This window comes from Nesoenas mayeri, assembly GCF_963082525.1.
Source record: "Nesoenas mayeri genome assembly, chromosome: Z".
Classification (NCBI taxonomy): domain Eukaryota; kingdom Metazoa; phylum Chordata; class Aves; order Columbiformes; family Columbidae; genus Nesoenas; species Nesoenas mayeri.
In genome coordinates, this window is record NC_137542.1 from 70,018,705 (window position 1) to 70,031,646 (window position 12,942).

Sequence of the window (12,942 nt, forward strand, 5' to 3'; positions counted from 1 at the left end):
CTTCTGGAGCTTGAGTGGGAAAGAGAGGTCTCAGAATACAAAAGAGAAGACAATAGGAGAGCCAGCACCATGCTTTGGGGCAAAATAGTGGAATTAAAGAGTAAGAAAAAAGGATGGAGGCAAAAGCAAGGCAGGACAAGTTTGCAAGTCAGAGAACTGTACCAAAGGATAACAGAAGGGATAGGTTGAATGGAGTTGAGCCAGGCGGTGGAGACAAGTTGTTAAAATACAGTAAGTTGATGAAGCAGAATTTTGTGCTTATATCCTGGAGTGTGAAATGTCTTCAAGCACCAGTTCCAATAAGAGGTTTATGATTTCCCATTCCTTTTCTACATCATGTTCCCGCGTTTGGGGAGTTACTGTCCAAAGGACACCTGGCAAATGAGAAAAAGAAGTAAATGACCAGACTTCAGCTGCTCCCCTTTACGTTGGCTAGACAGGGAGGGCAGAGCACAAGGAGAGTAATAGGGCAGAACCCAGGTATAACTCAGGCATGGACTGAATTTAATTGCTTGTCAGGGATGGTGGTGTGGACTGAGATGACAGAAGAATAATGAGACTGAATAGAGCGAGAAACAAGCAAAACAAAATTTGTAGTGATCCAATGAGCTATGGAGGGTTGGTGTTAAGGAAGGAGAGGAAAAGGCTTAGCTCTGCTTGAGAGAGATTGAGCCTGAAATACCTAAAACATATCCCTTGAAAGAGCACATGAGCCCAGGGTTAAACTCTAAAAGTTGCAGCAGAGATTTTCTGAAATACAACCTCCAGGCGGTATTTGAATTTGTATCATCTGAGGGGGAGAGAGCACAGCCTGGTTAGTTAGAATCCTCCTTTTTCACTGTAACTAATTTTATGAAATTGTGTGCTAATTAGTCTATGATTTATAAATTTACATAACTGCATGCTACATAAGACAACATAGAATATTGAATGAGGTGATTTAAACTGGCAGCAGAGAAGTCTGCTCTCACTGGGTGGCTCTCCTCTGGAAAATGCCTCTCCCGATCCATAGCTGCTCCCTGCATCTCTCGAAGGCTCATTTGCTCACAATGACAATAGATGTTTTACTATATCGCAGTTCCATGCAGCTGTGAGAGAACAGGCTACCTTGAGCATCTTCGGCATGGCTGTAGCAGAGTTTTCACCATGATTTTTGGGGTTGGTGTTTGGGAGCAGAAGTCAGCTAAAAAAGATCAAGAAAGATCAAGAGAGGTTCTCCTGCCCCTCTACTCTGCCCTGGTGAGACCACATCTGGAATATTGTGTCCAGTTCTGGGCCCCTCAATTCCAGAAGGACAGGGAACTGCTGGAGAGAGTCCATCGTAGGGCAACCAAGATGATGAACAGAGTGGAGCATCTCCCGTGTGAGGAAAGGCTGAGGGAGCTGGGGCTCTTTGGCTTGAAGAAGAGGAGACTGAGGGGTGACCTCATTAATGTTTATAAATATATAAAGGCTGAGTGTCACGAGGATGGAGCCAGGCTCTTCTCGGTGACAGCCAATAGTAGGACAAGGGGTAGTGGGTTCAAACTGGAACACAAGAGGTTCCACTTAAATTTGAGAAGAAGCTTCTTCTCAGTGAGGGTGACAGACACTGAACCAGGCTGCCCAGGCGGGGTTGTGGAGTCTCCTTCTCTGCAGACATTCCAACCCGCCTGGACACCTTCCTGTGTAACCTCATCTGGGTGTTCCTGCTCCATGGGGGGATTGCACTGGATGAGCTTTTGAGGTCCCTTCCAATCCCTGACATTCTGTGATTCTGTGAACCAAACTTGGTCTGCTCAGTGTTGGCACTTGGCAACTCCCACAGTTGTTCACAGGGGATACGGGTTGGACTTGATGATCTTAATGGTCACTTCTGACCAAAATGATTCTATGAAAATGATTCAACACTGCTTCCCAAAGGGATCCCTGCAAGACGATGGGGACGTGGGGGAGCTGGATTTGATTCCCAGCTCTGGGGGAAGCCACTTTGCCTTTCTCCTCATCGTGCTTCAGGTTCTGCAGGTGAGGCGTGTTTACTACCACACCTCTGAGGAGCTGTGACCTGTATTGGCACCCCCAGCAGAAGGCTCTGGACGTATCCACCAGCAATTTGTCTGTGAACCGTAAACCATTAGAGCAGAAGCATATCAGCCAGTTGTTCCCATCTAACAGAAGCCAAAGCTCTCAGACTTCACATATTTTGAAGCCTTAAGGGGTCATTTCAGTCACTGGGGAACTAAACTGGAGAAAATCAGATGTCACTGACAGGTAAGGCCCTGACATACATGAGATGAGAGATGCCCAGACGGTCCCAGCAGACAATCCACAAGCTGCAATTAGAGCCATAAGTTCATAGTTTCCATAATTCAGGAGTAATTCTGAGTATTTGAAAAAACAAACAAACACTTTATTTACTCATAGCATTCAATAACCAGTCTTAGAGTGTAAGTTTTTCTTTCTGGTCTCCTGTGTGCCGACCAGAGGAAAGTGAAAAATCAGAAAAAGTTGTCTTTCCTGGTTCCTTACTGACAACTACCTTAAAACCTTGAAGGGCGGATTTGAATAAGCAAACTGAAAGTGTCTTGTGTCGTGAGCATTAAGGACAATGTGAGAACTCGTCTGCTAGACCTGATAAGGAAGGAAAGGACAAGATGTATTCACAGACACAAAAATCTGGTTCTTTCTCAAATTAGAGTTGCCTGCAAGGAATTGGCATTGAAATTTTAAAAGCATCTTGTGAAAATATTCCGGTGTTTAACTGTCCTTGCTGCTACGAAACTGCCTTACTTTGAGGTTGAGTTTGTCTAACTTTCATTTCTAGTTGCTGCACTTAGTTGTGCCTTCGGAGGCAAGATTGCAATGTTCCCCTGTTGTTGGACAGTAAATACCCAAAACGCAGCAATAAACTCCTGGTTCAGCTTCTCTCTGATGAGATGGGCTCCTTTACATCATGTGTCCTCATGTTTCCCAGCCTCTGGATGACCTGGGGTCCCTATTTTTGGATTTTCTCCAGTATTTATGCGTTTTGAAGGGTTTACACTGGAGTAGGTGCTGTGAATGATGACAGTGTGAGCTCATCCGCACAGTGTATGGAGGTGTTGGGCTGGACACCTGGTCTGGTTTCACTTCAGGTCATGGCTCTGCTCCTTGGAAGCAGAAAGTCTGTGAGTGAAACCAGGAGACCCTGCTAAGTTTAGAGGAGTGGAGGAGGAAGAAATAATTTGAAGTAGAAATACCAAGCAGAAAGAAAAATGCAGATCGTGGGCTTCAGTTTGGGGTGGAGCATGGACCTGGGGGTGCAGCACCTGTGAACTCCGCCACATTGGAAACAGCCCAGAAGACACATGCTTGATAGGATAGGGGAGACCCAAACAGCAGAAACCTGCAGAAGGGGAAGAGTGGACAAAGCATCAAAATAGCAACAAAAACAGATGAGAAGACTTTTGAGCTGCGGGTGAGGAGGCGATGACACCTCCAAATTGCAGAGGAAATAGCTCCTTGTCAGTGGGTCTAGTGCCCCTCTATTTGCACCTAGTGCCTTCAGCACAGGGATCTCATTACCAGAGAGTTTACTGGCAGATTGGAGGGATTTCAGTGAGGAGTAATAAAAATGATCAGGGACTGCTAGAATTGACATAATGAGGAAACAAGATGAGAAGAGTTAGATATTTATAGCCTGGGTGAGAGAGACAATTAAAAGGTGGGATGGGAGATGGACTGGGTGACCTGAAAGCCTTGTCTGTATCTAATAACTTCTCATTGTCTGCTCTACAGAGGACCTGAATTTACCAAGGCTGTCAATCTGACCCTTAACAGCCCCAGCTTACCAAGTTGAAAAGCTCAGGTGGGCGGACTCTGGCTGGATTGACATTGTCAGAATGTCACCGGTACGGTACTTTGTTTAAAAAAACAGTCATCAGCCATGTTGTGGAAAAAAAAAAATGACACACTGACAGTAAAGGGAAAAAAAATTAGACCTTCATAAAGTAAAAAGCCACTGAAGACTTTGCTGAGAGCAGAGCTGATTGGGAAGGGCTCCCTGGTTGGTCACCAGTGATGCTGAGCTCTACTTGCTGCCCACATGGTGACCTGTCAAGCAGGAAGGTCCATGCGGAGGGAGCAAGTGTGAGATGAGCAAAACTACTGCTCTCCCATGCACACAGGTGTGCACAGGCTGTTGTCCCCGAGAGCTGAGCTCCACGGATGGCTCCTGGGACAAGCTCTGTGTCAGCCACAACCTAATGGTCCCACCAATGGCTACAGCCAAGTGTGGGTTTTCTCTTTGCTTCTTCCAGAGGAGGCCACCAAGATGATGAAAGGGCTGGAACACCTCTCCTGGGAAGACAGGGTGGGAGAGCTGGGGTTGTTCAGCTTGGAGAAGAGAAGGATCTGGGAGGCCTTTCAGTACTTAAATGGGGCCTATGAGAAAGATGGGGACAGACTTTTTAGCAGGGCCTGTTGTGATAGGACAAGGGGTGATGATTTTAAACTAAAGGAGGGGACATTCAGGATGGACACGTGGAAAGCATTTTTTACACTTGAAGGTGGTGACACATTGGCCCAGGTTGGCCAGAGAGGTGGTGGATGCCCCATCCCTGGAGACATCCCAGGCCAGGCTGGATGGGGCTCTGAGCAACCTGATCTAGTTGCAAATGTCCCTGCTCATTGCAGGGGTTGGACCAGATGACCCTGGAAGGTCCCTTCCAAAACAAACTGTTCTATGATTCTATGATTCCTACTGCTTCTTTGCAGCAGGGTCCAGCCCTGGGGGACAGGTGCACTGTCCCCTTGCCATGGCCTGACTCTCTGTCTCACCTCTGGGCATTCCTGCACCTGGGGGTAGGTAGGTGTTCATGCACACAGGTTTTCTGTGCATTTAATTCCCTTACAGTTTTGCACAAAACCACTAAATATGTGTTTTAACATATATCCTACCACACATGTATTGTGGTTGCATTCTGGTTTTCCTGAGTTGGAGACCCCTGGGAAGTGGGTAGGTGGACGTGCTGTCCCATCCAAATAATCACACAGCAGCCTTACAGCAGGCGTTATTTAAAACCTCAACAGAGACCAGGGCTGTCTCAGGTGCTCCCCAGTGCTGCAGAGGAGACAGTTCTGGGTTTGTTCTGGACTTGAGAGACCACAGCAAAGTTGGAGGCAGCCAAACCGGAGACGTCTCCTTGCCCAGGTTTTCAGTCAAATTAAAACGGTGCTACCAAAAGCAGCGAGGCCGTGCGCGTTAGAGATGCTTTGGGGAAATATTAGAGCGACGTTTGTTGAGTCCAATGGCGTAGTAGTCGCTCTGTTTTAATGATACCTGTGTGCAAAGGCCACAGCTGCTTTCATCCATCTCACATTAGTCTGACTTTCACAGAACAGACATAGCCTAGGGTGGTAGAGCGGAGAGAAGGGTGACCAAAAAGAACCTATCCATTTTTTACTACATTTTCCATGCTTCTGAGCTGCGATACCAGGCTCTGGGCTGGGCAACAGTAATCTTATCCAGCATACTGTTGATTTAAGCCTCTTGGATTTATATAACTTTGGAAATGGTAAACTATATTAATTTGCTGTGTTTTCAAGGGAAAGTTATTTATTGAGAGACATTTTTAACTCAAGTGCCAGGAGCCTTAAATCATTATAATAAATTCATGCTATTCAGGGTTTCTTACATTGTAATAAATTTGTTTTAAACATGAATGAGGAGATCCATGATTTCTTTAATATACTGTTATGTATTTCCTTTCAAAATGACACAGCTTACTATATCAAGTGGGAGAATAATAGTGAGAGATTTACAGTACTTAAGAATAACACAGCCTGGGAATATGACATGTGAACCAACACCGGGCAGGGGAATGGCAAATGCGAGGAGCCCACCATCGCTCCACAGGCATGGCCGAGAGTCAAATGAGTGACAATGGGTCAGCATCAGCGAGCAAAACCCATGGCTGGGTGAAAAGCTCCCTGCAGGGTGTGGATCACAGCACAGCCTTATGTTCACTTCTGTTTTACTGTGTGACGTGCAAGGGAAACAACCAGAAGGTGACTTGAACCACCTGCTGTGACTTGGGAGGGCAGCTGCTGAACCACCGCAGGACCTGAGGCAGAAGTTTCCTCCCCAGCCCGAGTCCTCATCCCTTCCTGACCTTGCTCACCTGCATCTCTCTCTTCCCAGGGACCTCGTCCACCCAGGCTGTTATGGTGCGTGGGTAGCAGATCCCTCAGTGTCTGCCCCTGAAGAGCAGCAAGGAGGCACCAGCTAAGCACTTAGATAAATTTTGGTCACCGTTTTTAATCCTTGACCCCTCATTAAACCTCTGCTGGCCCTGCCACTCTCCATTATGCACACGAATGGCTGTGAATGCAAGATGGTAAAACCCGTGGCTGGCTTTACATTGAGTCCTCCTGTCTTCACGGGGCCCTTACGGGCGGGTGGAGGAGGAGCTGGGCACAAAGACAGCCTTGGAGACGCCAGCAGCGGAGGTCGGAGACAAATCCGCTTTGGCAGTGTGGTTGTGGTTTTCTTGGAAAGCAGAGCCCCTCTGCACCATTTAAATGTCTGCTGGGCACTTCTGCCCCAGCCCGCTTCATCACTTCATAGAGTGCTGCAGGAATGGGGTATCATGTCTATGGTGATCTTGGGAACAGGGCTGAGTGAGGCAGAGCATCGTAGTGCCCAAAACGGCAAAGGCCAGTTGGTTCTGTAGCGTCTAAAGAGAGTGATTACCCCCTGAAGTTGCCTAAAAGCCTTCCATCTCCCCAGTGCACAGCCTTGCTGTAGAGAAATGAGAAGTTATGAAGAGCCATTCCTGCCGTGATGTGAAAATCTTCACCCCAGGATGCCTGTGCCCAGAGAGAAGAGCGTTTTCCTGGCTCTAAAGAGTTAATAGTTTTTGTTGGATGTGGCTGCAGAGGGGGTAATGAAATGTTGTTGGTTCTCTGGGGCTGAGGTGGGGGGAGAGCCCTGCTGCTGCCGCTCACCTGGCTGCAGGTGAGATGTGGGACACTCAAGCACTTCAGCTGCCCAGGGTTGGGACTGGCGAAACACAGATGGCCACGGTCTGCCCACACCACGAGGATGGACGGCTCGGGAGAGGGGAGGAGGGGATGGGAGAGGGCCCCGTGTGCTCACAGAAGTGATGGCAGGACCTCATCTGTCAGCACAGAAAAATGTCTGACCAATAAACTTGCCAAACGTCCCTAATAAAGGGCTGGATGTGTTATCAGTTAGAATGGTTTTATAGGGGATGGCCATAAAACGTGCACATTGCCCTTTAAAATGCCAGGACGAGGATTGATTCTAGCAGGGCGGGGGGAGGGGAGGAGGGGGAATGAGGCTAATCAGAAAAGGGGGATAAATCCAGGGGCTCATTTCTCTGCCGTGCGTCCCTAGGGTGTCCAGGAGCCGTAACAAAGCAGGAGTCACTGCCTTGCGATCTGTGCCTGGACCTGGGGTTCTCTGCTCTGTCCCCTCCACCCTGTGCAATGCTGGGTGTCCTTCCTGGCACCTGCTTCTGCTGCTGGCTCAGTCCAGCCCTGCTCTTGCTCCTGACACCCAGCCAGGGACAGCTGCGGAGATACCTCCATCAGCCTCTCCGTTGGTTCCTCCTCATTCGTGCTACTTCTTTCAGTCCCAGGGGTCTAATACACATTGTCTTCTCCTTGCCGCTTCCAGGAGATGTGTCCTGCCCACCCAGTGGCCTCATCAGCAGCTCAGCTCTCCCTCTGTGGCTCCATCTCCCAAGCTCCTGTCTGTGGATGTCCACCATCGCTGAGAGATGAAACACAAGAGGTCTGGGGAGCAGTTTTGGGTCTCCTGCTCCATGGACAGGGGACAGCCCATTGTGGGAGTGCAGGTGTCTGCATACACTCCGGGCTCTGCCTGAATAAACAGGAGAGGGGGATCTGGAGGAAGATCCAGGGTGTGTTTAGCAGCAATCAATAAATGTGTTTTGCTGCAGCTCACTTTTAATGCTGCAGAAAGCAGGCAGTGATTTTACTTAATAAATGTAGATGGTCTTCTGGAGCTGCAAGACCGTCTATTCCACTAGACAACATCTGCATAACAGGATCGCGTGTGACCCAGAGCCCGGTGTTATCTACAGCTGAGGCTCATCAGCTGCCATGGGCGAGGGGCCTGTCTCTGCCTTTCCATTTTCTTGTTTTGATTTCCCTGAGCAGAGACAATGGGCAGCCAAACCCCCACAAAATCTGGTAGAGGGAGAAAGAGAAAAGAGGGAGAAAAAAGAGAAGAGGTCACCAAGGGCTGTGTGGATTTGGCCACTGGGTGGGAGGTAGGCACATAATGAAGAAATGGAAAAAGAAGGAGCCAGGAAAAGTCAGATTTTTGGCTAGCAGGGACTGATTCAAAAATGTTTGTCAGAGTGGATTTGTTGGTACGTGCCAGATCTCGCTTGTCCGCCTACTCTGTACTGCTGAATTTCAAGTTTGCAGGGGCCCTGGCAAACCCCATGGGAGCTGGTGGTGGCATGGGTAGGAGGGAAGGGGTGCCGGCAGCACCCTTGGGCTTGCGGTGGGTCCGGCAGCTCTGAAAATGCTCTTTGGCCACCCTTAGTGACCAAACACAGGCAACGCTGGGACTCCAACAGAGCAGATGCCTGTTTGCCTCCATTGCTGGAGAGAGTCCAGCGCAGGGCAACAAAGATGATGGAGTGGAGCATCTCCTGTGTGAGGAAAGGCTGAGGGAGCTGGGGCTCTTCAGTTTGGAGAAGAGGAGATGAAGGGGTGACCTCATTAACATTTACAAATATATAAAGGGTGAGTGTCACGACGATGGAGCCAGGCTCTTCTGGGTGATAATCAATGGTAGGACAAGGGGTAATGGGTTCAAACTGGAACACAAGAGATTCCACTTAAATTTGAGAAGAAACTTCTTCTCAGTGAGGGTGACAGACACTGGAACAGGCTGCCCAGGGGGGTTGTGGAGTCTCCTTCTGTGCAGACATTCAAACCCGCCTGGACACCTTCCTGTGTAACCTCATCTGGGTGTTCCTGCTCCATGGGGGGATTGCACTGGATGAGCTTTTGAGGTCCCTTCAATCCCTGACGTTCTGTGATTCTGTGATTGAGCATACAAAGAACTTTACCCATCAGAGGTGAGTTAATATTTTATGGTATGGACTTGCATCGAGACACATGATAAATGGATTTGATGTATCGTGAATTTGGGTGACAGAATAGTTGTTGGTGTTTCACTGGTTCTTCTGGAAAGCAGACAGATGACATGAAATGCAACCAGAGTTGATGGGTCTCATCTGACTTTCTCATAGGATGGCCCCACTTCATGGGAAAGCAAGTCAGGTTTATTCAGTCGAGGAGCTTTAATACTGGCAGATTTTATGTTCTCCAGACTGGACGGTCTCAGGTCTGGGTGCTGGAGTCTTGCTGCACAGGTATGAAGTTCAGAGCAATGTCCAGGCTCTCAGCCTGAGACACATCTCTGAGGTCTGGGTTTGCAGTTTTTCTACCTTTTGGCTCAGGCCCATCTCTACTATACCCACCACAGTGAAATTTTCATTGAACACAGTTTTAGTTCTGGATTTGTAATTAAATTTAAGGGCTGGTAAATTTTGCTATGAACATTTTTCTGGCTCTCTTTCTAAGCATTAGGTCTAGTCAGCTGGTACTTAGTGTATTGCAGATGCTGTTGTGTGTTATATTGCCAACAAGAAGTATGAAAAAAAATGAGTGATTTAGAAAAATCTAATGTATTTGAAGTGGGTTTTTTTTCTTTTATGACCACAATTTAAGCTTTTTTTCAATATTTGTTAGAGCTGTAAACTTACAGGGCAGGTGGGAATATCATACTGCCGCTTGACTCCAAGAACTGTGAGTTTTCCTCTTCAACATCAAGCTTATGATCAAACCATGAGCATGGCAGTACTACCTATAAATGCTCTCTAAATTAAAACATTTCCTCCAACATCGAGCAATAAGGAAAACAACATCCTCAGGTAGGGCTTTTTAGCTCACCTTGAAAGAATTTCATCTCATGCTAAACATAAAGCCATGTGGTGATGTCTGGGCACTTGTATACTTTGAGACCCATAGGGGAATTAACTCAAATTCACTTTTTAAAGGGGATTAATTAAACTGCATCAAGACCCTGTTTCAAGACTCAGAATTAAGATAAGCTGAAGTAAGACCCTCTTAATTTACATTTTAGGGAATGAACTGAAAGAGATGAGAGACCTCTTTGACATCAAATGAAAGTCTGTGAGGAGCTGCTGGTGTGGTTTAACTAATCCATTTTACATTATACCTTATTTAAATCAGACTGAATGACCTAGCGTAGACGAGCCCTGAGATGTTGAGACTGGGTGTGATCATACCACGAATATTTGCCTTCCCAGCTGTTTTGTCAGGGGACAGAAGGGGTGCGGGAAGCAGGATGCTCTATAAAATGAGGCAGTCAGTCTTGGTCTGTATGGAGCACAGTGATGCCAGGGAGGTTCCACAGGGTGAGCAGATAGCTGGATGTACTCTTAAAAAATCAAAACTGCAGACCTTTCATCAGGAGTGGGAAATCTCAACGGAGAAGACAAACTGGAGATAATAACCCCAAATGTTTGCTCTTCTGACCAAGTATTGTCCTAGATCCCTTCGACTGAGTTTTCTTCTTTGTTAATTTTATTATTTTTTGGAGTTTAATCAGGTTTTTTGAACATTGGGAAAAGTGTACTTTTGAGTGAACACTAAGAATCATTTACCTAATTAGACACCAAGGTGATGTGTGCACTATATACACTTCTGACAGATTCTTATCCCTGCCATCAGTTACTTGGCTGTGAAGTCTGATGTCTGAAACCTTGCCAAGATTTCTGAACAAAGTTGGTGGTGTGGGATTTCTCCTCCTTTTGGTTCCCATTTCAAGATACAAGAAGTTTTCTGTTTACTTTTATCTTTTTCTGTTTTATTCTGGAAATCAGATGCCTTCAAACATGAGATATGATGCAAGTGATTCTCAAGGTCATGGAGACAATCTGTAAATATCCATGGATGCTTCTTTTTAAGAGGAGAACTGGCCAACCCGCCTTTCTGGGGCAGAAGGGTTCAGGGTGTAGTGAAGGTAGGAGGAGATTGTTCCTTCAAGCACCGTGCCAATGCATATTCACAGAATCACAGAGTGGTTAGAGTTGGAAGGGACCTCAGGAGATCATCTAGTCCAAGCCATCTACGCAAGACTTTCCTAATTTCCAAACAAAGCTGTGAAGTTCGTGAGTTTGAGTGCATTTGGGGTGTCTGAGGAATGGAGCTCAAGCTCCAGGAACCTGCCAGCAGGCCTTTGGAACCTCAGTGTGAAGTCCAGCTGGGGAAGGACAGATTCCACAAAGCACCACATTACCCCAAAACCCACTCGGACTTCTCCTGTGCAGAAGTCAGTGTGAGACACCAGATGAAGTTCCTTGGGGAGGAGCTGCCTAAGCCCCTTATGAGGCCACCGCAGAATTGCAGGAGCAGATCTGGGCTGGCCTTTGTGGTCTTTTTGCGAGCTTGGCCACCTGCAGCAAGGCCCCTGGCAACCATGTGAGTTGTGGGGGCTGGAAGGGTCTCTGACAGCCCTGAGGGGGTGTGCTGAACTGACAAGCTCTGTGAGGGGCTGGGGGTGCTGAGTTCATTGGCGTGATGTGGGAATCAGTGGTGGTGCTGGTCCTGGGCAGGGAGACTGTGGACCTTTCTTATCCCTTCCCTAAAGGAACAGCACAGAGTTTTCTGAGCTGGAAAATTAAACTCTTTACATCAGACGAATCCAAAGCCAGGAATTAATTTTGGAAGAAGGGTTCCCCATTTCACAGACTCCAGCTGCATCCAAACAGGTTCAGTGTGGCTTTGCTAAATGCTTTTCTGAGCCCTGACAATCTTTGGAAGGGAACGCAGTCCTCCCCGCCAGCTCCCCGAGAAGGTGGGCATCAGCGTGGGATGCGATTTCTACAACTTCTGCACAAAGCAGCTTAGCAATGGGCTCACTGGCTAGTGCAAAAAGCTCCTGGTGCTCCACTTCATTGCTCTTTCCTGAATGTTGTCCACAGCTTTGCAGAGAATTTTTTGCGAAAAGACAAATGGGTCCAAAGAGAACATAGTAAATGTAGCCTTTCTCTATACTGGGGATTTTTAGGGTGAATGTACTCCCCTCCCCCTTGTGTAGAGTGTGTTTTTGGCCATATGCTTTAAGAGCAGCCTCGTAATTTTCTCTCTTCCCATCACCAGGCACATCTACCCCTGGATGGGATACAACTGCTTGGTACATGGGACTGTACCAAGATAAAGCATGAAATCTCATACTTCAGTGCCAGATAAATGTTCTCACAAATTAAACTGGAGCCAAAGTCTGCTGGTTTTGCTTGTAAAAGCTAATGCTATTTTACTTTCCTCATAGAAGCAGCTGATTGACCAATGGCTGCTCACACAGAGTTTGCTCTGAGAGAAGAACGAAAAAAGAGAAGGCCTGGACAGGGTAAAGAGTTGAGAAGCAAGAAGAGATTTTTGAGCTTCTGCGGATTGGTACATAAATTGCTAAAGATTTAAGGGGACTATGCAAACAAGGGGCTAATCTGGAGATATTTCATTTTGACACAGAACAGGAGGAGCATACAGGCTCATTATGGCCTCCTTCCCAGTTTTGGATATCACAGAAGAATTCCTCAGTAGGAAAGAGCCATTCCTGGGAGCATCAGGATGTTGGAGTGGACAGAGATGCCATGGCTGAGGAAGGGCGGTAAAGCTGGCTATGTGACCCAGGGGGCTACCAGAGTGGGGAGGCATCTGATCAGGATCACAGGATAATTTAGGTTGGGAGTGACCTCAGGAGGTGTCTAGTCCCACCTCCTGCTAAAAGCAGGATCAGCTCTGAGGCTGGACCAGGCTTCTCAGTGCTTTGTCCAGTTGAGTCTTGTAAACCTTGAGGGATGGAGATGACATAGACTCTGGGATGGAAAG